The sequence below is a fragment of the Pan troglodytes genome, chromosome 15 (genome assembly GCF_028858775.2).
Source record: "Pan troglodytes isolate AG18354 chromosome 15, NHGRI_mPanTro3-v2.0_pri, whole genome shotgun sequence".
NCBI classification, from domain to species: Eukaryota; Metazoa; Chordata; class Mammalia; order Primates; family Hominidae; genus Pan; species Pan troglodytes.
The window spans coordinates 30,788,229-30,815,397 of NC_072413.2; the positions used below are offsets into that span (position 1 = coordinate 30,788,229).

The window sequence follows — 27,169 nt, forward strand, 5'->3', positions numbered from 1 at the left end:
ATAACCATATTACCTATACATGTACCACCCATGGACTCCGGGATGTGAAGTTGACATTTTGGCTAAATCTGTACTTTTGAACAAATTACTAGATATGACGTAATGTTTGAGGACAGACTTATCAAAAATCTCAGGACCGACGGCTTGGGCAATGTAGGGAGACCCCATCTCTATATTAGCCAGGAGCGGTGGCACACACCTGTAGTCCCAGCTACTCAGGAGGCTGAGGCAGGAGGATTGCTTGAGCTGAGGAGGTTGAGGCTGCAGTGAGTTGTGGTCATGCCACTGCACTTCAACCTGGGCAACAGAGTGAGACCCTGTCTCAAAAAAAAAAAAAAAAAATCTCAGGACTGAGCTCCATAGTATAAGTAAGTATTTGATCTTTTAAGAGGCATCTGGGCAAAGAGATTCACTATGATTACTGTGGTAATGGCCATTTCCTCAGGAGGCCATTGGAAGTAGATACAGCTGACTTGATAATTGTTAATGGTTTCTTGTTTGATGACATATAAATGGCCACGCTTGTCTACATATAATTTGTGTATGACTTTATGGTATGCAACGCTCTCCCACATGCTTTTTTTTTTTTTTTCTTTTTTTTCTCTGAGCAGAGTTTTGCTCCTGTTGCCCAGGCTGGAGTGGAATGGCACCATCTCAGCTCACTTCAACCTCCACCTCCCAGGTTCAAGAGATTACCCTGCCTCAGCCTCTTGTGTAGCTGGGATTATAGGCCCCCACGACCATGCCCAGCTAATTTTTGTATTTTTAGTAGAGACGGGGTTTCGCCATGTTGGCCAGGCTAGTCTCGAACTCCTGACCTCAGGTGATCCGCCTGCCTTGGCATCCCAAAGTGCTGGGATTACAGGCGTGAGCCACTGTGAGTGGCCCATACATTTTTTTTTTTTTTACTTGATCTTCACAGCTGTCCTGCGAAGGAAGCAGGCCATGCCAGATTATTCTCGCTTTACAGAGATGGAAACAGGCTCCATGAGCTTAAGTGATTTTTCTCAAGCTAAAATAAATAGATAGATAGATCGATAGATAGATAGATAGATAGATAGATAGATAGATAGATATAAAGAGATGGTAGGTAGCTAGATAGAGACAGACAGACAGACACAGATAGACAGACTGACAGACAGACAGGCAGAGACAGAGACAGACAAACCAGACAGACCTTTTGTGTAGGAAGCTGAGACACAAACCCATGTCTTCTGATTCTTAGTCCAGTTTTCTTCTATAGTATCATGTTGCCTCCCTGAAAGGGGTTGTAGTTTCTCCTTCGCCGGGAAACTATAAGATAGGGGAGAAGAAAGAGTTCAGGACCCATTCAGACTGGATAGAGAATATTGATGTAACTGCCATGGGCACTCCTCCTAGTTTTTTTTTGTTCTTTTTTTTGTTTTTTTTACATCCATTCGTTGTCGAACACTACTCTGAGACCAGCATTTGTGCTAGACACTGGATGAAGGTATAGTGCATATGGATAGAATAACCTGGAGGAAGAAAATGCAGGTTTATAAACAAAGAGGAAAAAGTTATCAAATATATAGCAGTAATAACATATTAATCATCATTAACATATATCAAGTATTCGTGTATCTAGTCCTCACAACAACCCTGATATTAACCTTATTTTATGGCTGAGGAGACAGGCTGAGAGAGACCATGCAGTCTGCTCCAGAGCCCATACTATTAACTAAATGCCCTCATTCCTGTCCATGAGGAAGTGATCAATAAGTACTGAATATAAAAACTGTGGTATTGTAGAGTAGTAATAATATCAGTGGAGCTAGAATTTGCCTGGGCAGTTCTTGTGAAGTACTAAACCTTAAGTGGAGCTTTGAAGGATGTACAGGATTCAGACAGATAAAGGAAAAGGAAGGTGGCGTTTCAGGTAGGAGGAGCATAAACTAAAACACAGAGGTAGAAATGAGAATGAGCATGGATATGGGGTACAAAGAGAGCTGTCCTGGTTGGAAGGTTTGTCATCAGAGATCAGTGAAAGTTTCCATACCTATAGTAGGTATGGAAAGGCCATGAAGGCCACGCCAAGGCAATTAGAATTTGTTCACCAGGCACCCACAGCAACTTCTCTGAAAGGGACTGACAGTAATAACTAATACTTCTTAAGCTCTTATTTTGTGTTTGGCTCTGTACTAAGTATTTTACATGGCTTACCCTACTTAAGTCCTGGAAGGGAGGATTTTTTCAGATGAAGAAACTAAGGCAGAATGTGATTAGGAAACTTGCTCAAGTCCTCACAGCTAGTAAGTACAAAGCCAGGATTTGAACCCATAGCCAGCATTCTTAAAGCAGTGTAGGCCCTGGTCTCTAGTAGTCTTTCCAGAAGGGTTAATTGGCAATAACAGAAAGATGGTCCTGGAAGACATGGCGGCGACCAGGGCAGAGGTGTTGGCCTGTGGCAGCCAACCTGAGGAACTGCTGTGATGTGGATCAGGCAAGAGGAAGGGAAGGGAGTGTTGAAAAAGTGAATGAGTCCAGAAAACTGGTTCTAGACCTTGCTAGAAAGAATTCAGGAGCCATTCAGTGATTAAAGCCTGGTGTGGCCCACAGCTTGGCATATTCCATTCTGAGCCTTGTTTCATCTTTTGTAAAAAGAGATGTTTTAACCAGATGATGACTATGATACCAACTTCCAATTTGATTCCACAGTTCTACAAAAATGCAGCTAGGTTTTCAGCATCTGGAGACTGGTGTGTCTTTAATAGAAGGAAACATTTGGATGAGTAGCTGGTTTGAAGTAGAGGTGGTGCAGGTAATTTTTTAAAAACTGTGCATAGATAGCATATGATGAAACTTTTAAGAAGAAATGGTTTATAGGCAGTTGAAAAATCCCATACTGGAGTTGGGATATGAGGGAAGAGGCTAAAAGAAGATCAAGTTCCTTCCTCAGGCCAGCTGGAAATTGTTAATGGTTTGATTGTTAATGGTTGATAATTGTTAATGGTTTCTTGTTTGATGACATATAAATGGCCACACTTGGCTACGTATAATTTGTATATGACTTTATGGTATGCAACGCTCTCCCACATGCTCTCCCTTACTACATCAGATGAGGGCAGCTGCCAACCTTCAGGTCAACTGGCCTTGGCTATCACACTCTAGCTTTAGTCTCCTCCTTATAGTGACCCAGAGAACCCATTCTGCCTGGAAAATATAATGACAGAGGATATTACTTAATATCTTCTTTATAGAAGGCATCTGCTAGGCATTTTACCTATAATAACTCTCCCATAAAATTCTTATAACAACCCTCTAAGGTAGGTTTTTAATCCTAAATTAACCACTAACCACTTCTCTCCTGTTCCATTCTGGTCCTAGCCCCCATCACCTCCTTCCTGGATTACTGCAGTAGCCTCCTAACTGGTCTCTCTGCTTCTATTCTTCTCTCACTACAGTCTATTTCCAATAGAGTAGCCAGAGTGATCCTTTTAAAAGATAAATCAGATTATGTCATCCCTCTGCTCCAAACTCCACAATAGAGGGTTGCCATTGTATTCAGAGGTCCTACATGGACTGTTCCCTGATTTCCTCTCTGACATCCTTTCCAACGACTTTTCCCCATGCTCACTACACTCCCTTTCCTAGAACATACTTGGCATGCTTCTTGCCTTTAGGACCATTGTCAGCTGCTTTTGTCTACATCCTCTCTAGCAGATGCCCTCATTTATAATTCCTTCACCTGTTCCAAGTCTCAGCTAAAATATTATCTTCTCAGAGAGGACTACTCTGACCATCTTTTAAAAGATGTAACCCAGCTGGGCGCCGTGGCTCATGCCTGTAATCCCAGCACTTTGGGAGGCCGAGGTGGGCAGATCACTTGAGGTCAGGAGTTTGAGACCAGCCTGGCCAACATGGTGAAACCCCATCTCTACTAAATAAACAAAAATTAGCCAGGTGTGATGGTGTGCACCTGTAATCCCAGCTATTCGGGAGGCTGAGGCAGGAGAATTGCTTGAACCCGGGAGGTGGAGGTTCAGTGAGCTGGGAGCGTGCCATGGCACTCCAGCCTGGGCAATGAGCAAGACTTGGTCTCAAAAAAAAAAAAAAAAAAAAAAGGTGTAACCTGACCTTTTCTTTCTTTTACAGATCTCACCACATTCTGTAATTTTTGTTTGTTTGTTTGTTTGTTGAGATGGAGTCTTGCTCTGTCGCCCAGGCTGGAGTGCAGTGGCACGATCTCGGTTCACTGCAAGCTCCGCCTCCCAGGTTCACGCCATTCTCCTGCCTCAGCCTTCTGAGGTAGCTGGGACTACAGGTACCTGCCACCACACCCGGCTAATTTTTTGTATTTTTTTTTTTTTTTAGTAGATAGGGGGTTTCACCGTGAGAGCCAGGATGGTCTCTATCTCCTGACCTTGTGATCCGCCGGCCTCGGCCTCCCAAAGTGCTGGGATTATAGGCGTGAGCCACCACGCCCGGCCTACATTCTGTAATTTTATATAATTTTCTAATGTAGTATATTTATTATTTTTGGTCTGTCTCCCTCTGTTAGAATGGGAACTCTGTGAGGGCAGGAATATTTATCTGTTTAGTTTGTTAATGAATCTCATGTACCTAGAACAATGCCTGGTGTACAGTAAGTGCTCGATAAAGACTACTGAATGACTGAATCCCCATTTTAGAACAGAGGAAACTGAGTTTAGAAAGACGAACGAACAATTTTTCCTATGCAGCACAGCTAATAAGTTACAGAGCCAGGCTTCAGGCCACCATCTGTTTTATTCCTCCCACAAGATAAAGACTTGGGAATAGATGAATTCCCTAAAAGAAGGAGACTAGATGGAGAAAAGCAGAGGGACTGATGTCTGAGATTCAAGTTGTAGCCCAGTTATGAGACAGGAACAAGGAAGAGATCCAGTTGTGGGGATCAGAAGGGACAGAAAGAATTCTTGGGTAGTAAATACATGGAGAGAGAGAAAGAGATACTAAATAAAATGGAAATTAGCTTTGTTCTTTTTAAAAGATAGATCAAGAATAATAAAGACTAAGGGGAAAAAAACCCAACAACCTTTAGATTTGTTTGAAATAATTAATGAAGACCTTAGGGAAAAAACAGACTTAATGAAGGAGTGAAAGTAGATATAGGTGATTAAGAAGTAAAAAACAAACATTCCTAATATTTCCTGGAATTGGATTGAAAACACAATATGAGGCAAAGGGCAATAGTTGAAAGTAAAGTCAAAAGTCTTTTTTAAAAAATTGAAGCTTATTTGAAGGCAGAAGTGGCAAGAGAGATTGAAGTAGCTAGAAAGACTATGTAAATGTGGACACACTGAGAAAGAAGGGAGGGTATGTGGAACTCATAGGGAGAATTATGGCCTGGTATCAAGAATGATAAAATACTGAAAAATATATCCTGCTTCTAATTCCACTTCTGTCAAATGGAAAGTGGAGTCCATTAACTCGTCATGGCAGAGTCCTCCACTCTGTCTTCTCTGAGTCACACAGAGCAGAAGGCAGGAGGCACATAGAAGCCCAGTAACTGCAAGAGAGTGTGGGGCTGTGATAGAATCTCCAGTAGGTTCCTGTCAGTCCCCACCCCTCACATTTGTATCTTTCTTATAATAGACTAATTTTGTAAAACAAAAGATTCTTTTTTTCTTTTTCTTTTCTTTTTTTTTTTTTGAGATGGAGTCTAGCTCTGTCACCCAGGCTGGAGTGCAGTGGCACGGTCTCGGCTCACTGCACCTCCGCCTCCTGGGTCTCCTGGGTTCAAGCCATTCTCCTGCCTCAGCCTCCCCAGTAGCTGGGATTACAGGCACCCACCACCATGCCCAGCTAATTTTTGTATTTTTTTTTAGTAGAGATGGGGTTTCACCACGTTGGCCAGACTGGTCTCGAACTTCTGACCTTGTGATCCACTTGCCTTGGCCTCCCAAAGTGCTGTGATTACAGGCGTGAGCCACCGCGCCTGGCCAAGATTTCTTTATTCTTTGGGAAAATTGATTTTTGGATAATATATTCACATGGTTTTAAATCATAGACATTTAAAAATACTCAGTAAATCCCCCTCTCATCCTTATCACTCCATCTTGAATTCTCACTTCACCATATGTGATCACTATTGTTTTTAGTACTTACATATTTTTTAAGAAGGCCTTTACATATATAAGCCAATGAAAACAAAAATTTTAAGGCAATATTTTTAAAACTGGGGAATCAGTTGTAACCATTCCCTTTCCACAAATAAAAACTCCTAGTAAACTCTGAGTTCCCAAGGGATGGTCTGTTCCCAGTCTTTTTCTGAGGGTTGAGGGGATTTTGCTTAACTCTGGCTGATTTATCCAGAACCCATTGTGTGAATAAATTACTAGAGCATCTTAGGTCTGAGTGCTCAACACCTACGGGAACTTCTCAAGGCCTAAAATTCAAAGCCAGAAGCGAAGTCAAGTAATGGAAACAGACACATTTGTTCCGATACATTCAAGAAATAGAATAAAAGCAATAAGGAGATAAAAGGGAAGAATATATCTGGAACAGATGAAATCAAACAGAATGGTGAAAAATTAACTTAGCATGATACCTGGACATATGTGGTATAAGTAATAGGGATTGGCAAATTATGGCCTGTGAGCCAAATGTGGCCCAATACCTGCTTTTTAAAATATTATTTTATTGGAACTCAGCCATGGTGTTTGTCTGTGGCTGCTTTTGTGTTTCAGTGACGGAGTTGAATAGTTGTGACAGAGACCATATGGCCTAAAAAGATTAAAGATTTACTCTCTTGCCTTTTACAGAACAAATTTGCTGACCCCTGCTCTTGAGTAAGGAAGAAGAGAGGGAGATAATTTCTGATCAGCATCTACTGTGTGCCAGGATCTGAAGTAGATTCTTTCATTTAATTTATATAACAAGCATATGGAAGAGCTGTTATTGGTCTCATTTTACAGATGAGGACTCCAGGCTTAAATGCAAATGACTTGCTCGGGGTCATAATGCTGCAAAGTGTGAGAGCTGGTATTCCAGCTGGGATGCCAGAGCTAACTTGGTTTTCTCCATGAGATATAGTCAAATGCCAGGGAATTTAGACAATAATCACATATGCAAACAAAATCTATTTATGAAGCCCACAAGCCACTACTAGATTAGTAAATAAACAGTGTGACTTCTTCCTCATGACCTGAAGAGAAATGAACTGGTTGGTAAGTAGCCACTTGTATAAGGTGGGTAATTATTGATGCTGGGTTAACAGCTTATAATTCCTCTGGGAGCTGACAGAAGGCAGCACAGGGTATGCCATCTCAGTGAAGCATTTCAGGAGATCTGTCCTTTGGGATATAGCGCGTGGTCCGCCTCTCAGATTTTGGGCTTCCTGCTGCCATTAAATTCTCAAAACTTGTCCTGGAAGATACGACTTTGTCAGGTTGGACTCAGTGATACAGAATCGATGGATGCATGACATAGCTGAGCCTGTTTGTCCACAAGAGATGTAAATGTCTTCATATGCCAAATTAGAGCATCTTGATTATAGTTCAATGACTTAGCTGTTGTATTTTGTCCTAGAGACATCTATAATCTAATTTAACAAACTTCTTCGGTGCCAGCTAAGGATGTCCTTGCACATAAGTTATCTTGGACTCATGGCAGCAAATATTTAGCTGAGTTCTTCCTCTTTGTAACTAGACTGTAAAATTGCAATCAAGTATGCTCCCAGTTTTGTGGTAGCAGCACAAAGGTGGCTACCATTGCTCTTGCTAGAGATGGAGCTGGGAAGTGGTGGTTAGTACCTGTGTAATATGAAGGTAGAGAAGTTTTTCCCCGAGATTAACTTGGCACTCATTTTTACATTTCTTTTCCAAGAGGTAGAATGGGTCCAGAGGAACCCATCCTAGCATTCATACTGATGATAGCAGCCATTAAGAAGTATCATGTCCTTCTGAGTTTTCTTTATTGTGGTAAAAATATAATATAACAAAATGTGCTATCTTAACCATTTTTTAAGTGCACAGTTTAAGAATATTTGCATGGTTGTAAAACAGATCTCCAGAACGTTTTCATCTTGCAAACCTGAAACTCTATTCCCATTAAATAACAACTCCCCTTTCCCTCTCCCTACTGTCCTCGGGTAACCACCATTCTACTTTCTATCTCCATAATTTTGACTGTTCTAAGTATCTCCTCTAAGTGGAATCATATAGTATTTTTCTTTTTGTGACTGGCTTGTTTGACTTAGCATGTCCTCAAGGTTCATCCATGTTGTAGCATGTGACAGGATTTCTTTCCTTTTTAGGGCTGAATAATATTCTATTATATGTTTATTCAACATTTTGTTTATCCATTCATCTGCCAGTGGACAATCTGGGTTGCTTCCACCTCTTGGCTATTGTGAATAATGCTGCTATGAACATGGGTGTACAATTATCTCTTCAAGACCCTGCTTTCAGTTCTTTTGGGTATATACTCAAAAATTGGATTGCTGGATCTTTTTTTTTTTTAAGGATCATATATATTTTTTGAGGAATCTCCCTGCTATTTTTCAAAGTAGTTACACCATTTTACAATCCCACCAACAGAGTACAGAGTTCCAGTTTCCCCACATCCTTACCAATACTTGTTACTTTCTAGGTTTTTTTAAACAAAAATAGTAGCCATTGTAATGGGTGTAAGGTGATAGATCATTGTGGTTTTGATTTCCACTTCTCTGATGAATAATGATGTTCAGCATCTTTCCATATACTTGTTGGCTATTTGTATATCATCTTTGGAGAAATGTCACGTCCATTACCCATATTTTAATATCGTTGAGTTTTGTTGTTCAGTTGTAGGAGTTCGTTATATATTCTTTTTTTGTTTTTTTAATTGAGACAGGGTCTTGCTCTGTCACCTAGCCTGGAGTGCAGTGGCATGATCACAGCTCACTGTGGCCTTGACCTCCCAGGCTCAATCGATCCACCTGCCTCAGCCTCCTGAGTAGCTGGGACTACAGGCATGCGCCACCACACCTGGCTAATTTTTGCATTTTTTGTAGAGGCAGGGTTTTACTCTGTTGCCCAGGCTGGTCTCAAACTCCTGGGCTCAAGCAATCCACCTGCCTCAACCTCCCAAAGTGCTGGGATTGCAGGCATAAGCCCCCACACCTAGCCCATTCTGACTATTAACACCTTATTATATGTATGATTTGCAAATTATTTTCTCCCATTCTGTAGCTTATTTACTCTGTTGGTGGTGTCCTTTGATGCATCAAGTTTTTAAGTTTGATGTAGTTTCATTTATCTATTTTTGCTTTTGTTGCCTGTGGTTTTGGTGCCATAACCGAGAATTCACTGCCAAGCCCAACATCATGAAGTTTTTCCTCAGTGTTTTCCTCTAGGAGTTTTATCATTTTGGGTCTTATGTTTAGGTCTTTGAGTTCTCTCTCTCTCTCTTTTTTTAAAATTTCAATGTAGTTCCCACCCATATTTTAAGGGTCTCACTCTTGGCTTTCTTTTAGGATAAGACACAGCTACAAGGCTAAGACCAAGTCATCTTCTGGAATTTGTCTTGGAAAAAAAAAATACTTTTGAGAACCCTTTTTTTGTTCTTGTTGGTTTGTTTTTGTTTTTTGAGACAGGGTCTCACTCTGTCATCCAGGCTGGAATGTGGTGGCGTGATGATAGCTCACGTCAAGTCTCGACCTCCTGGAGCTTAGTTGATCTTCCCACCTCAGCCTACCCAGTAGCTGGGACTACAGGTACACACCATCATGCCTGGATAATTTTCATATTAATTTTAGTATTTTTTGTAGAGACAACATTTCACCATGTGCCCAGGCTGGTGTCGAACTCCTTGGCTCAAGCCATCCTCTATCTTGGCCTCCTAAAGTGCTGGGATTATGGACAGGAGCCGCCGCATGGCCCATTATAGCCTACTCTTTTAAAAAAAAGTCCTGTCTAGCCATTATTTACTGGATTTGAGATTCAAATAAGTCCCATTTGAAACACAGCTGTATCCTTTTTTATTCACCCACAGAGTAACTTGCAATCACGATTCTGCTATAAATTCAATTCTTACTTGCCTTTGATGTTTCTTTTATACCCACCATGCACCAGTGTTCCTAGTGTTGATGGAGTGGTAGTGTGCTCTACACTACTTGGATGTTGATAATGATCTCTGATGAGTATCCTTATCAGGAAGCGTCTTGAGGTTATGGAATTCCACTTTTCTTCACTGGCATTCCATTTTGCATGTGCCTTTCCCTTATGCTAACTTTTTCATTCACAGTTGCTAGTCCTCCTCTTGTCTCTGTATTCTCTCTTCCTTTTATCTTCTTTCCCATTGCTTTTCTTTACTTTTCTTCTGGATCTAGTTTTCACTCTCTGTCACCCATTTTTTAAAAAATTTCCTTCCTTGAGAGTATCTTCTACTTTCTTCCTCTAGTGTTGTCCTAGAGATTTTCAGATTCCAAATATGATGACACTATGAGTTGTCTCTTCATTACCATTCAAACTGGAGCCCTTGATCTTTTCAGTGCATTTCTGAATCTTTGAAATATGTATCCAAAAAGTCAAGGAATTGTTTAGATACAAGAATAAAGAAAACTAGGATTTAGTTAAATATCAAGGAAAAAGCCAGATTCTTAAAGAATTGGGTAGGTTCAGTTTTGTAATTAAAATGAGAAGATTCAAGAATCCTAAAGGATCACAGATTGAACATGAGTTGACAGTGCACATAATTATTAAACAAAAAGTATAGAAGTTTAATACTGTAGAAACTCTGAATACTTTTTAATTTTTATGATGCACAATCTAAAATTTTGTTTTAGGTCCTGGATGTAGTACTTGAGGTAGATATGGCAACATAATTCAAGGCTCTGTGTCTGTTACATAAGACAATATTTGGTAAGTGCCAAGTGAAAATTCATGCAGTGGGAGAACAGAAAAAAGAAGATAATACAAATGTAGCTTGATGAAGCATCACAGGAGAGGGAATACTTGATCTGGGCCTTGAATGATGAGTAGAATTTATATAGCAGAGATGAGGAGGCATAATGTTAGTGACAGGAACTTTTGCATATGCCAGGGTGGAGGGCAAGAATATTCAAGGTATGTTTGGGTGATAGTTAAGAGAAATCGTTGGTGTTTTGGAGTATAGGCTAAGCCACTATAAACAAAAAGACCCCAAAATACGATAAGATAGAAGTCTCTTTCTCTTTTACCTAGAGGCAGACAGTCGAGGGAAGATAGAGGTCGTCCTGAGGCCCAGGTTGCTTCTCCCTGTTGCTCTTCTATGGCTCACCACCAATACCATGTCTGCATTCCAGCTCACAGGAAGGGGAAAATGGAGGGCAGCCACCTTTCTTCTTATGGATACAACTTAGAAGTTACACATGCCACTTTTGCTCACATCCCACTGGCCCACTTTGTCACATAGCATTACCTGACCTCAAAGGCGTTTTGGAAATTAGCCTCTAAGCTATGAATATTGGGAGGAAGATGTCTCGTAAACTAACTACTAGTTAGAAATAACTTTGTTAGAGGAAGGTGAATGTGAAGTTAGAAAGAATAGGGCCAAGATATGAGGGACTTTGAATTCCAAGTGTTTGCATAGCATAGACACAAAATCAATACTATTGAATGCATGAATAAATGAGTAGTTAAGGGAATGAGTAAGTGAACGTATCATTGAGTTTGAACTTTATTCTCTAGATCAGGGCTACAAACTAAAATTAAGAGGCCAGGAAGATAGTATAAATGAATCATAAAGCCAGCTGTAAATGGGGAGTGATGGGACTGAATCAACTGGAAGATATGTGACATGTCTTAAGGGCAGCCACTACTCAGCTCCAGCTGATAGTTGCATGGGAATGTGGGCCATTTGTGCCAAGATTTTGGAATTTTTAAAAAGAAGGAAGAAATCTGGGTTTTATGTGACATCTCCCAATTTTTAGATGTTGGGTCTGAACAATTTTTAAATAGGTCAAATAAAAACACATCTTTGGGATAGTTTGGACTTTAAGTCACTAATTCGCAATCTTTGTGAAGATGGGAAACTACTTAAAATGTTTGGCCCGGAGAGTTGGTAGTTTAAGAAGGTTAATCTGACTGTGGTATGCTGGGCACACCTTTAGCAGTAGTTTTCAACTGTGACTGCAAATTACAATCACTGGGAAGCTTTAAAAAAATAAAAAAACCTCTGTATCCACCCCAGACCAATTAAATCAGAATCCCTGGGGTTGGGTATTTTTTAAGTTCTTCAAGCAATTGTAATGTACAGTTGCGGTTGGGAGGTAGTCCTCTCAGCCTAATCTTTTTTTTTTTTTTTTTTTTTAAGGCAGAGTCTTGCTCTGTTGCCAGGCTGGAGTGCAGTGGTGCAATCTCCTCTAAGCCTAATCTTATTGAAATAGCCTAGACATTTGGTAAAAGGGTCTGAACTGTGGGTCTGGAAGCTGACTGAAGAAAGAAAGAGATAGGTGGGAGATATTATAAAGGGCAAATTGATAAAATTTTGTGGCTGTTTTAAATAGGAGAGTAGAAGAGGAAAGGAGTCAAAAAGAGTTGAAATTTCAAGCTGAAATTTGGGGGCTGGGAGATATAAGGAATTTAACAAATGTCTCCAAGGCATACATAAAATTAAGATACACAGTAGATGAATGGGGCCCAAATCCAGTTTGGGAATTCTAAGTCAACATAACATTTTAAAAGGTAAGGCTGCACAATTCTTTTTAAGGATAATAAAAATCTTTTGTGTATATTTTATTTGTTGCAATGCCAGGACAAAAACTGTATATTAACATTGCTGATGGATTTGTTGAGACAACATGTCAGGATCATTGCGCAAGGTTGGTCCAGAAGAACCGTAGGGATCCAAAGCAAATTCCTTGCTGGTTAACATTAGGAATGTTTCAGTCCTGCCTCAGTTTGGTTTCTGTAGAGCCTTCAATGGGTCTTGAGTTGTTATCAGTGATGATTTAGCACCACCATGAGGCTGTATCCAGTCACTGCATATGGCTGTTGGCCTCTGCAATATATACGGAAGATGATCTGCCCTTTTGTTTGCAGCTTTAAACGTCAAGGTGAAAATAGTTCTTTGTAATTTTCTTGGTATGGAAAGGTTATGATGCAATAATATCTTGTATTAAGATGATAACAGTGCCTAACTGCGTTTGATGGCAAATATTACTATCGTGATGAAACTCAAAAGATGGATAAACCCAACATTGCGTTTTTATTATTTATTTATTTTTTTAGCGTTGCATTTTTAAATTCAACTAAAATGATTCTTGGAACTTTAGTGAATTATTCTTTATCTTTAATCCCGAAGTCATAACTTTGTGTTGCTGGTAGGATGTTTCAGAAAAATAACAATTTAAATACAAAACAAAACTTTGTTATTTCTTGTCCCCTTGCAAACTGTCGGGCAGAATGCTAAGGGGTTTATTCACTTAGTACATCACTTCATTTAATTCTCAAGAAAAAAATTCTTCCTTGATGCAGACACTGTTACATTATATTTTCATTTTATAAATTAGAAGAGACAGAAGTTAGTAATTTACTCAAGGATATAGAACTTAAACATTGGGCTCAGTTCACAATCCCTCATTTTAATTATGAAAATTTGAATAAGTCACTTAAAGCTTACTGTATAAGTCTTCTAGTCTTCAAAATGAGATGTTAATTATGTTTGTCATGCCTTTGCTCAGATTATTGTATGAAACTACAAAGAGCAAAGGGGTCATTGTAAATCTAAAGACTACATAAATATTAGTTTTATTATTATTGTGACCTTTCCTATGAATCTAGGGAATTAGCACCATATATATTAGAAATAACTAGGGTAAGAACCTTAATTCTGCCCCTAAGTAGCATCGTGACCTTGGAAATGTAACCTCGCAAGCCTCAGTTTTAAAAAATAAATATTAATAAAGGAATACAATTGAATGACCTATAAATACTTTTCTGTTCTGAAATTTTATGAGAGACTAACTGTGAGGAATAACTAAGAGAAGCACTCATTTCTTTGTACAATATTCCTTGGCATATATCACTTCAACATGGCTGACTTTGTGTTCCTTGGAACTTTGGGTGAACTCAAGTTTCCCTTAGAAGATCCTAATGGTAAGTGAATGTGAGGCTGTGACATTAACGAGCCTGGAGGAATGAGCCATTCATGCTGCATTCCTAGCACTGTAATATGACAAAAGCCAGACATCCTTGAGGAATTTGGGGCCTGGCTAGAGTTTATAAGATGCCAAGAGACCAGGGCCAGTGGTGACAGTAAACAAGTGAGTTACCCAGTAAGAATTAGATATGGATTAGCCTGAATTTATGGCAAATAAGGTCAGCTAAGTGAAGCAGTTAAAAACATTTGCCTTGGCAGACTTGTCATTGTGATGCCTTAAAATTACCCATCAGCACTGAGGCTTGTGCTGTGTTCAGACAATATGGGGGGAAATCATTTCAAGAGTGTGGGTTCTGTTTCAAGGTCACTCATGATGTCGGGCCCTGTCTGAGGTTATAGAATTTTCTATCTAAGAATGATAGGCTTGAATTTTGCATGGTGATTAAGCAACTTTATCCAGGAAAGGTGCTGCCTGTAATATCTGCTTCATACGCTTTCCATTCTCAGGTTGATGAGGCTCAGTGCATTGCTTTTTAGGAAGCCCAGTGGCTTTACTATTTACCTTCATGTTTTGTCTAGGAATAAAGGAAGTTGTATTTTCTTTTTTTAATGCTTTAAGAAAAACTGGAAAGGTGTCATTTATAGATGATACTCATATTTTTGGATTTGTCTGGAGACTAGTACTACTTGCTTGAGAAAGGCGTATGTGTGTGTGGGTGGGGAGGGAGTCATAATTGGAGATCTAATACTCTTTTTTCTTCCTACCTGAGCCCCAAAATAAAACTGACAAGTTGAACTAACAGAAATACTTTTGCTTTTGATTTATTTTCTGTAGCATAGAGAAGACTATTGGTACTCTTTTAAAGTAAAGTTTCAGGCCAGGCCCAGTGGCTCACACCTGTAATCTCAGCACTTTGGGAAGTTGAGGCATGTGGATCACTTGAGGTCAGGAGTTCAAGACCAGCCTGGCCAACATGGTGAAACCCTGTCTCTACTAAACATATAAAAATTAGCTGCGTGTGGTGACAGGTGCCTGTAGTCCAAGCTACTCAGGAGGCAGAGGCAGGAGAATTGCTTGAACCTGGGAGGCGGAGTTTGCAGTGAGCCGAGATTGCACCACTGCACTCCAGCCCGGGTGACGGAGCGAGACTCCATATAAATAAAAAAATAGATAGGTAGATAGATAAATAAATAAAGTTTCAGGCTGGATTCTGTAGTGTAGTGATCACATTCACCTCACAAAGTTTCATTAAAGCTATTTTCCTTATCCTATCCTTATTACATCTAAAGTTTTATATTGTTTGGTGCATGCCATTGTATTTATTCCTATTAAGAAGACTGTTGACCAGAGTCTTCTTAATAGGATGCAGGGTCCATGAAAAATCATATCTGTGCCCATTTCACTTTCTAGACACACTTTTATACAAGGGAAACATGGCTGGGAAGAACTTCCAAAACAACCTTGCTCATGGTACCAAAAGGATGAATATTCAGAAAATTAGTAGATGGAACTCCACAGTAAAGGAAAAGATACATTCATAGTAAGAGATTTCTGGGGGAATGCATATTAATGGGTGAGGGCGTTCTTTGGTGCTGGATGGTTGTGAAGCATGGTGACTATGAATGTGGGCTCTGGAGCCATATTGTGTAAACCATGTCTCAGCTTATCACCTGTGTTACAATACCTGTGCTATTGTAAGCAGGTGACTTGACCTCTCCGTGCTCCAGTTTCCTCCTGCAAAGGAGAATTAAAAATCATATCTGCCACAGAGAGTCATGATTAAAGGTCTTAAAATGTGTAAAGAGCTCAGAATAGTACCTGGCATGTAGTAAACACTCAATAAATGTTAGCTCTTGTGGTTGTTATTGTTGTTCTCATTATTAGTACTGTGGGAGGGGAAGGGTCAGGTCTTAGCAGCTCCTTGTATAGAGATGACTGGTCTTTTGACATCAAATGCCACCACCTTGTTTTTTCCTTCCACCTTCAGCCACCTTGGTTATCATGGAGCTTCAGCCTCCCATACAACTCTCACCCACAGTGGTTAAGGGTGCCCTTCGCCCTTCGTGGGACCTGTGATGGCCACCCCAGGTTTCTGCACCCTCTTCTCTGTAAGACTCTGCCTTGTCTTCCTGCCTTGTCAGATGATTCTTGAATTGTATTAGAGATAATTCTCCTCTAAGTGGCCCAATAATTTTAGTTAATGTACTTCTTTGACATCTTAGGAAGTTTATATAGGGAAATTTATGCTATGAATGTGTGTTCAGACAAATACAAACAACATTCTAATTTATAATATTGTCACACAACAACCTTATGAATAATATATACTTATTTATTTATAATTGGTATTTATACATACAGTCGTTCCTCAGTATCCGTGGGGGATTCGTTCCAAGACCCCCTGTGGATATCAAAATCAATGATGCTCAAGTCCCTTATGTAAATTGTATAGTATTTGCATATAACCTACACACCTTGTGTATGCTTTAAATTATCACTAGATTACTTGTAATATCTAATATAATGTAAATGCTATGTAGATAGTTGTTATACTGTATTGTTTAGAGAATAATTACAAGAAGAAAAAGTCTATACATGTTTAGTACAGATATCACCATCCATTTTAAAGAAAATATTTTCAATCCAAGCTTTGTTGAATTTACGGAGGTAGAACCCACAGATATGGAGGGCCGACTGTATTTATAATACATATTTATAATTATATGCTTATAAATAATAATTCTTACAGAACTCTTTAACTAGAGGTAGATTCATTACAGTATATTAAGGGATGAAAAAGGAAGGGCCTGTAATAGGTTTTGAACTGTCCCTCAAACCCCTGACTGCTAAATATACAAAGACTGAGAAAGTGTATTGGAAAGGCAGCAATAGATTGGGATGATTTGTTGGGAGAGGAGCATTTGAGCTTGATCTTGAAGGACAGATATAGTGAATGGAGTAGAAGGCATTGGGAGGGTATGTGGAAGACTCCAAAGATCAGTTCCCTAATTGGAAGAGGGGCAAGTTGTCTGAATGTCTCAGGCTTTGAAGGAAGCTCTATATGCAAGAACCTCAGATATTAACAGTCAGAAGGCAAGAAAAATCATTCAGCTCAATGCCCTCATTTTGCAAGTAGAATCTGTCTCTCCCAAGCCACAGTACTTCCTGTTAGAACATCCTGTCTCCTGGTTATTACCAGATCTTGCAAGCTTGTCACAAAGTGGCAGCAAATACTTTCTTTCCCAAGATCAACACTAAATGTTTCCAGTGCTCTGCAGCTGTTGGCTCTTTATCTTTCTATCCTTGAGAGACTTTGAGGAAATCCCTTTTCTCTGAATTCTGTTTATGTTTAAAGAGTTTCACAGTTGATTTTGAGGCAGAGCCAGTGTCAGAATCATTGAGACAGACAACAGAATGAAGGACAGAGTGAACAAAGTTGAGTGCATTGCATTCTTGGGCCTCATAATGTAGATGACACAAGTGGATCTTCCCTTTACATACTGTTCCTAGGCTATCTCATCTGTGCCCATGGTCTTTAGTACACCCTGTATGTTGCTTTCTCTTACTAGATCTTGCTGTAGAGTTCCAGGCTTATACAACTAGCTGTCTTATTAAATGCTTCAACTGATTAAGTTGAGAAACCAAATTTATGATACATAATATCATATTCATGATCTTCCTGCAAAACTATTTTTGTAATGCTTCAAGAAAAACTGGAAAAAATTCTCCTTCTGAATTTTGTATTTCCTCTTTCAGGGAATGGTACCTCCAACCAAAATAGAAAGTTGGCAGTCATCCCAGATTCTAACATCTTTCTCATCATCCATCAAATCCAATTAGTCCTGTCCATTCTACCTTTGAGTACTCTCTATAACCTAGCAGGTTCTGCCCATGTCCACTGAGCTGCTTTAGTTTAGCCTTATCAACTTCTTCAGAGTGCTATAGCAGCCTTTTAACTGGCTTCTCTGCTCTCAGCCTTTCAACTGGCAATCATTTCCCACACTGCAGCCAGAGTGAGTCTTCTAAGAAGCCAATCAGATTCTCTCACACTCTGCATCAAAACTTTAATGACCATTCCATTGTCTTCAGGATAAAGTACAAACTACAGAGCATGTTGTCTGTGGCCTAGCTCCTGGCCAGACTCTGCAACCTCATTTCTAAGTGTTTTGTATTTGTCTTTTGAGTGTTAGTTAGCCAGGATCAGCTACTTAAGAGTTCTCAGAATAAGCTGTTCTCTCTTGGGCTTCATTTTAGGAATGCCATTCTCTGCTCCTCTTAGTCCCCTCTATTCTTTTTCTGAATCACTTACACTTATCTGTCAGGGCTCAATTTCCTGTGATTTCCTCCAGGAAGTCCCCCTTGATGCCCAAAGAGTGAGTTACATGTCTTTTCAATGGCTCCTGAGCACTTGGGATGATCTACAGCAAGAGGTTCTCACAGTATGGTCTCGGCACCTGTAGGGGCTCTCAAGACCCTTTCAGGGGGTCCACAAGGTCAAAGCTATTTTCATATCAACACTAAATGTTATTTACCTTTTTCACTTTCATTCTGTGTATAGCAGAGTTTTCCAGAAGCTCCATAACACGTGATATTGTAATAGATTAAATGCAGAAGTAGAAATAGAAATCCAGCCATTTTCTATTAAGCCAGACATTCATAAGATTTGAATACAGCTAAAATAATGCCATTCTTTTCACTGTTTTTGAAAATGTTCATATATTTATGTTAATATATATTATTATTTTTAGTTAATACATATTTTTAAATTGTTAAAATGAATATTGATAAAGCTCAAAGAAGCAAAAACTTTCTGGGGATCTCAATAATTCTGAATAGGAGACTCAAGATTAAAAGTTCAAGAACCATGAGTCTGCTTTATCATACATCTCATGCTTTATGTTGCTCTGAACTCTTTAAGAGAAGAATCTGGGTTATGTATATGTGAGTCCCAAGGGCCTAACACAATTTCTGATACATAGTAAACTCTCAATAAATTTTTTTTGAATAAACAACTTAATACACACATGTATGTTTACTCATACACATGGAGTTCGAATAAAAAAAGGCAATTTAGTCCTTACTTCAGCTGGCCTAGTGCTATCCAATAGTGTACTCAATTTGCTAAGCCAATAGTACTTTGAAGTTTTACATTATTCTTAAAAACTCTAGTTCTGTACTTTTTTTTTGACCTCTAGAAATCTTTTCTAAAAGATGTCTATGAAAACTTTAAAAATGAACAATTAGGTCTGTGTACTTGATTACACAGCACCTAAGTTCTTCTGGCTCAGCTACCTACTGGTGAGTGAATGTTATCTGTCAAGTACTTAATTTTTTTTTTTTCTTAGAGACAGAGTCTTGCTCTGTCACCCAGGCTAGAGCGCAGTAGTGAATCAGAGCTCCTGCAGCCTGGAACTCCTGGGCTCAAGCAATCCTCCCACCTCAGCTTCCAGAGTAGCTGGACTACAGGTGCACACCACCCTGACCAGCAAGTGTTTTATTTTTTGTAGAGATGGAGTCTCACCATATTGCCCAGGCTGGTCTCAAACTCCTGGACTCAAATGATCCTCCTGCTTTGGCCTCCCAAAGTGCTGGGATGACAGGCATGAGCCACCGTGCCCAGCCTACTTACCTTTTCTGAGCATCAGATTCCTCATCTGTAAAATGGAGGGAGCTTTGAACTAGATTAATTCTAAGAGCCTTTTGAAAATTGGGTCTGTGCTTCTAATCTCTATGGGAACCTTTCTTTCTCCTTTACCCCTTTCCAAACAGATGTGTTTAGATAATACTGTTTTCTGTCTTCTTGGCTCCCATGACAGTACATTGGTTGAGTTGTTAGCATTTACTGATTTGCCGCCCTGAAGCTCTCTGGTAGAAAGTTGGCCGTAGCATTTTCTTGCTCATTCAGTATGATAAACTCTTCACATGGAATTCCAATTTTTTTTCTAAAAATAATAACTTTATTATTGCTGAATAATTTTGTTATATATTCCCTGGAGGAAATTTAGAGTACTTAGATAAACAACAACTCGACAATCACATGTAATCTTTTGAATAATCTTAGTATTCTGCAAATACTCCCATCAAGCCACACTCACTCTCGTTCCAGATATTTGATGTGCAAGAGTTCTTACTAATCAGGAAAGTATTTAGAGCTAATCTAAACAAGGAATAAAACAACATTTTCAGGTCTGTACTTCAGTGTCAAGGAGTCAGCCCTTTTCACTAAAACTTTATAGATATGTCCAGAAATGTTTATTTAAAGTGATTGATTAGCCCTAGCAAGGCTGGAGGAGACTTTGAACTGTAGAAAAAAGAAAGAAACAATGAGCAAGTGGAAAAAAGAGGAGAAGTGGGGGAAGAGAGGAGAGGAGTGGGGAACAAAGGAGGGGAGGGGCTGGAGAAGAGGAAAGAGAAAAAAGAGGCAAAACAACAATAGTCAAGGAAGAAAGAAAAGAAAGGCTGAAAAGAGAGAGCACAGAGTATAGGAAGAATGATCTAAAATAGGGCTCTGATAGGAATGATTGAACTATGTGACAAGAGCTGGGGTTCTCAGAGAAGCTTGGAAAATAGGAGTGAACAACAGAGAATGTGACTGTCCTTTGTTTCCTCTCTATGGACTTTGTGGGAACAAATCTGGTTAGAGAGAGAATATAGCACAGTAGTCCAGAGCTTAGACCCTGGAACAAAACTATTTAATAACCACTTAATAGCTATATGACCTTAAATAAATTACATAACTTCTCTATGCCTTAGCCTCTTCATCTGTACAATGGGGAAATTTGACTATTCAATAACTTCACAAGTTATTAGTAGAATAGCTGGTAGATGTACCTAAATGTTAAATATTGTTAATTATAATACTAGATATGAAAAACCTACAATTAAACCATTAAACTATCATATTCCTAAATTCTAAGTTATGAGTATCTCAGATGCTCATTTGAGACTTAAAGGCAGATAAAGATGATCTGATCTGCTTATCCAGTGTCTCTGGAGGATTGGGGGTGCTTGAAGCAAGGTCTCACCTAGAGGAAGTCTGCCAAGCTTTGGGGCAGTCATACTACCTGAATGAGAGGTCCCCAGCTTCATACCTGACAATGTTGGGAGCTTGTAAAGTGTTTGATCTTGTCTGTGCTTCAGTTTCCTCACTATAAAATGGAGAGTGCAGTAATATTGTATCATAGGGTTGTTGTAAGGATTATGTAAGTGCCTGGTGTGTAGTAAGTGCTCAATTAATGTTAACCTATTGTTTGTTCCAGTTTATTCCCATTTTTTTATTTGTACCTATTTTTATTAGACTTTGATGATATGCATTCCAATCTTGTTTTGCCCTTAGAATGACTGATAATTTCTTTTTATAAACCCATAGGGAGCAACTGAATTCAAAATCTCTAGATTTGTTAGATGAATCCCTTTCCCATCATAAGAGTTAGGAATCTTTCTGGGTTCTTCTTTTCCCAGTTGAAACCACTATAAATAGTATTTGAAGAAATTGTGGATTCAGTGTAATATTCCTTCTACATGATTCTGAGTTCAGAATAGAACTTCCCACCTGGGTAGCTTTAGATAATACCATTCCATGCCATTTTGCTCTTTCTTTCCCACTGACAGTTTTTACCTTTATTCTGGAACAATTTTATCAGGAATATTTTTATATTCTAAAGCCTTCTCATTCAACCTTTAGAAAAGAAGCTAAATATTTCATTAGGCATTTCAGTATTTGAGTTTTTTTGGTGGCATCACAGTCAACACTGACTGAAACCATTTTATTTTCTCTTCAGTCTTTGTTCTAAAAGCATACACTATCTTTCCTCTTCTGTCAATTACTCGTACTGTGTTGGATTTTCTAGGTAGGAGTGTGGGTATATAAGTTAGGTAGTAGAGTCCAAAGCACAGCTTTTAACTCTCTAGCACTTTGTCTTGAGCCCCTGGGCCTTGGTGGCACATTAAGTATATAGTTAGTTGGTTGGGAAAGGTAAATTGCATTTGAGTGTTGTTATGCAAAAATCTAAATCTAGTCATTTTATGTAGAAACTATGTGTATAAAGAATTATGCGCTAAAATGGAAGATTATATATGTTGGTAAATATGTATGTAAAAATCTCAATGCATAATTTTGCTTCTAAATAAAGTTCTAATTTTACTTTTCTAAAACAGGTTCTAATTTTACTTACCTTATTTAGAGCCTAAACAAACCTTTACTGTGGATAAGAGGATCATGATGTCCTTTAGCTCTTATTTTTTGGTAGCCCCATTGCTGATGTAAAGATAGGCTCCAAAGAATGTAGCCCGTTTTGAAAAATTAAGTCAGATTATTCTGAAACTTGTGACAATTAGTAGAGAAACGTGATCCCCTCCAGATCCACTGGTCGGGTAGCTGGGTGGTGAAATTCTTGCTAACCTGCAGGTTCAGATGCTGCCCCCATCATGCTGTCTCATTGACCATGTGAGGTGAAAGCCATGACTCCCTCTTCTAAATGCCCAGAGCATTTGCTGCCACCCCCTATATTGTGACTGTGTGGGGACTTTTTTTTTTTTTTTTTTTTTTTTGAGACAGAGTCTGGCTCTGTCACCAAACTGGAGTGCAGTGGAGCAATCTCGGCTCACTGCAACCTCCGCCTCCTGGGTTCAAGTGATTCTCATGCCTCAGCCTCCTAAGTAGCTGGGATTATAGGCACATGCCACCACGCCCAGCTGATTTTTGTATTTTTTCTTTTTTTTTAGTAGAGACAAGGTTTCACCATATTGGCCAGGATGGTCTCTATCTCCTGACCTTGTGATCTGCCCACCTCGGCCTCTCAAAGTACTGGGATTACAGGTGTGAGCCACTGCGCCTGGCCTGTGTGGGGACTTTTAAAATCCATCTCATTGCCAGCACCTAGTACAGTGCTGTAGACTTAGTGAATAATAAAAAAATTTTGAGATAAAAGATCAAATTGGAACTTTTATTAATTAGGAATGATTTTTTTAAAATAATCATTTATCAAGCCCTTGTTTTACATCAGGCTTTAAACTATATTTTTCCTATTGTCCTCATGTAATCCCACGATGAATGTTACTGTCCCTATCTTACAGATGAAGAAACTAAGGTTCAGAGACATTAAGTCATTAGGTATAAACTAAATGAATCAAGTTCAGTTTTGTCTGGCTGTAGCAACTGTTTTCTTAACATTAGCCACACTGGCTTATGATAAGCACTTTTTCCCCTCTTTTAATATACCCTCCCATGTCCCCCCAAATTAATCCTCATTTAGTTCTTCTCTTCTGATTCCTGCAAGGGACATAGTCAAGCTGTTAAATCATCTGACTGTTCATGATTTCATATGGTGCCAGTGAGGCTTTCTGGATTCAGGTACTGAGTGTGCCACCTTCTAGCTGTAGGGTATTGGGCAGACTTCCTTACCTCCTGGGCCTCACTCTTCTCATCTGTAAAATGGGGATAACTATAGTACCTACCTCACAGGGCCATTATGAGACTTAAATGATCTACTTGTACAAAATACTTAAAACAGGTTCTGGCACATAGTGAGTACCATCTGAGGGTTATTTGTTTCAGCTAGAATTGTCCAGATGAGAGCATAATAGTTTAAAAGGTTCAACAGCAGAAGCTGACTTTTTTTTTTTTTAATATAGTGAAATAGGCCAGGTGCAGTGGCTCATGCCTGTGATACCTTTGCTTTGGGAGGCCGAGGTGGAAGGAACACTTGAGGCCAGGAATTTGAGACCAGCCTGTGCAACATAGTGAGACCCCCATCTCTACAAAAATAAAAATAAAAAAATTATCTGGGTGTGATTGTGTGCACCTGTAGTCCCAGCTACTCAGGTGGCTGAGGCAGGAGAATTCCTTGAGCTCAGGAGTTGGAGGCTGCAGTGATCTATGATCATGCCGCTGCACTCTAGCCTTATCTCTAAAGAGACCCTGTCTCTAAAAAATAAATGAATGAATAAATAAATACATAAAATGTAATGAAAATAGTTCACTTTTTTGATACTCTTCAGCAAGTTTCTGTGTGGAGGCAGCTAACTTGATCTAGACTGAGTCAGACATCATGCCTAATTTCTCTATCCACTAATAAATATGAATTACTCTGAGGATGAATACACACACATTCACATACACTTCCAAACAGCAAATACCAAAAGGAATTAACAGTTCAGGAGGGTGGCTCAACTGCCTTCTGAGAACTAAGGGCCATCTCCTCTGTGATTAAACTGAGTCAAGCCCATCTGTAATTGAGCACTGGTAGAATGGGCTCATTCAAGCATGTAACTCCCTTAAATTTTTCATTTAAATTTTCTGTGCCTTAGAAATGAACTTTACAGTAATCTTTGCTTTCTAAAAATAAATGTGTTTCTTGTTAAGCATTTAGTCTCATCACAAATTCTGTTTTAGAAAAAAACAACAGAAAATAGTGAATGAGAAGGGTAGGAGACTTAGGACTTAGCGAATTCTATCTCAGTGCCAAGACTTTAAAACTGGGAATAAATGCTACTTCTCCATGACCTGGGTCTGATAATTTGTCTGCAGGAACACTGTTTCTAGAGGGTGGTGTGGTACAGTGGGAGGAATAGACTTTGGAGTGAGATCCATGTTCAAATCCCAAGTCACTTACCTTCTCTGATCCTCAGTTTCCTCATCTGTAAAATGACCATAATCAACACCATCTCGAAGATTTGTGGTGACAACACAGCATTTACTTCCTGCTGTATACTTCCCATTTCCTCTTGTAGAGACAGAATTTTCCACTTTATTTTAGTCTATAATTATGTAATCCCATTTAAAAATCACCCTTCGACTTTCAGTTCCACAAGGCAGGGGCCATATCTTGTTTTCCATTATGTGGCTGTTCCCTGGCCCCATATATGGCACAAGGAAGGCCCTCCTTTTTATTCTAGCTCCATACGACAGCCTTGCCAGAGGGCAAAGGTAACCACCCAGACAGTTTATATTTAACCAAACAAGGCTTGTTGTAGAGGAGAAAGAGTTAGGAAAAGAAATAATGAGTATTCTTAACTTGTTGGGAGAGTGTAGCACTTTGCAAGATTTGACTGTAAGTGTTCACTGTGAAAATCATCTTCAAGTGTATTTTAGCCAGCCAAAGCCTCTAGCAAATTATTTTTCACAAACCAGTAAGTATACATTTGCATGTACTTTCACGGTGCTTCTTAGTCTTTAAAGAGATTGATGTTTTAGAAAGTTTAAAAGTAAGTTTTTACCCTCACAAAGGAACTTTCAAAATGCAAATGATTTGAAAGTAGGAGGTATGCTGACAACCACTGGTAGGAGGGCCAACCACTGTTCCATTTTCTTCCAAGTTTGATGACCAGGATTTCTTCTGGGGGTTGAATCCTGGCTTGGTGCCAAACAAGGGTCTACAGACTCTCAAAGCCTGTATAAAATAGGAGTATGACAAAGAAGGAAACAATTAATCCATGAGAGTGGGCAGGAGGACAGGATCTTGTGGACTAGGTCACCCTCCATGTGCTCCTGGACAGCTTGTCAGGGAGGCAAAGAAAAGTAATGGAAGAAGAAGCAGAAAGGGACAATAAGGACACTGGTAGAAAATAACAGGAAAGACACTGAACAGATACAGCAGGAGGAGTTTGAACAATGAAGGCTAAAATGCAGCCTTTCAAAGGTTTGTAATTCAGCCTGTGGCAGAGAGTAGAACGTGCATAAAATGTACTTTTCATGTAGTGCAGTGGTGGCATTGGGTTATATCATGAAGAAAATCTGATTTTTATAGTCCTCTGACTTTCCAGAGAAGTAAATTTGAATTCAGAATATTAGAAACACACATAGGTAGGCCAATACTAAGAATGAGAACAAACTTGGATACAGACAGAATTCCGATACAGATATAATAATTTCACAATATCCAGGAGAGTGTCCCAACTCTTTATTTATTGTAATCTTTTTTGACTATTAAAATTACTTGAATTCAGGGCTTAGACATGCTATATGTTCTGCTGAAATTTTTGCCACAATGATATTTATCTTTGTATTTTCAGCAATGTCTAGTAGTGTGCTTTTTCACACATAGAAGGCACTTAATAAATATTTGTTAAATGAAAAAATGATCAATATTTGTTGCATTAGGATTTGATCTGTGTTTCAAAATAATTTTTAAATTTTTTTTTCCATTTTCGTATGTCATCCTTATTTTCTTTCATTCACACCACAAAGATGCCAGCAGAACTTCTGAAAATGGGCATCAAGTATTTGTTGTGTGTGTCCAAATGTGAATACACCTGCACATCCACATGGTCTGTGTATAGAGGGGCACTTTCTTGGTCTTTCTAAGCACATCTCTTGATAGGGGGATAGTACCTAGTACACTGTCCACTGTACACAGAAACCCGGTGATAGTACACAGATAGAGGGGGCTGAGTGAAGTGGAAAAATAGCATGTGATAAAGGTATCATGAATTGAATGGACCCCAATTTTGCTTTCTTTCATGATTTCTGTTTATATTCTTGAGGCTACACATAGAAGCAGGAAGGGAGGTGGAAAGCTAGATCTCCCTAAAGGGAAGGGGTGCTTAGCTTTTATTATAAGTTAGGAACACTGGGATATCTCAGGTTTCTATTGTGAGTGATGAAACTTTTTAGTATTGGCAAGAAAAGAGATAGGAAATGTACAACAAATAAAAAGTTGTGAAGGTGGGATATAACTCAGAAGAAACCCAGAGAGAATCCTTGAGAGGACTCCTGTTTCCCCTATATCAGACAGCCTTGTTTTGCTATCTGGCTGGGATACACAGAGGTGCCATCCAGAAATGTTCACCCAGGACCAATGGGTTTTGTCTAATCTGCATCTCACAGATTTCAGCTAACTATGTAATCATGGTTCTGTTAGGAAACCTGACACATTGTTTAGTGCTTTTTGGCTAAGACTAACTTTTATGATGAAGCAACCATGCACTGACAGACACACACAGGTTATTTTTGTTTGTTTTTGAAGGGGAGAAGATAGTGCATGGTTTTTTAACTAGTTACATTTCAAATAACGTCTTTCACTATTTATCTTCTTGGATTTAACCACTTGTTCCCTAAATAATATACTTTCTGACTTAATTTTCTCCCCAAACCAATTTATATGT

The 27,169-nt window shown here is 39.1% G+C and overlaps 1 protein-coding gene across 8 annotated transcripts in view; it reads left to right on the top strand.

The window, feature by feature from the left end:
* AKAP6 (A-kinase anchoring protein 6) overlaps nucleotides 1–27,169 on the top strand; it is a 622,676-nt gene that overhangs the window by 337,250 nt on the left and 258,257 nt on the right. The gene's annotated exons all lie outside the window — the stretch shown is intronic.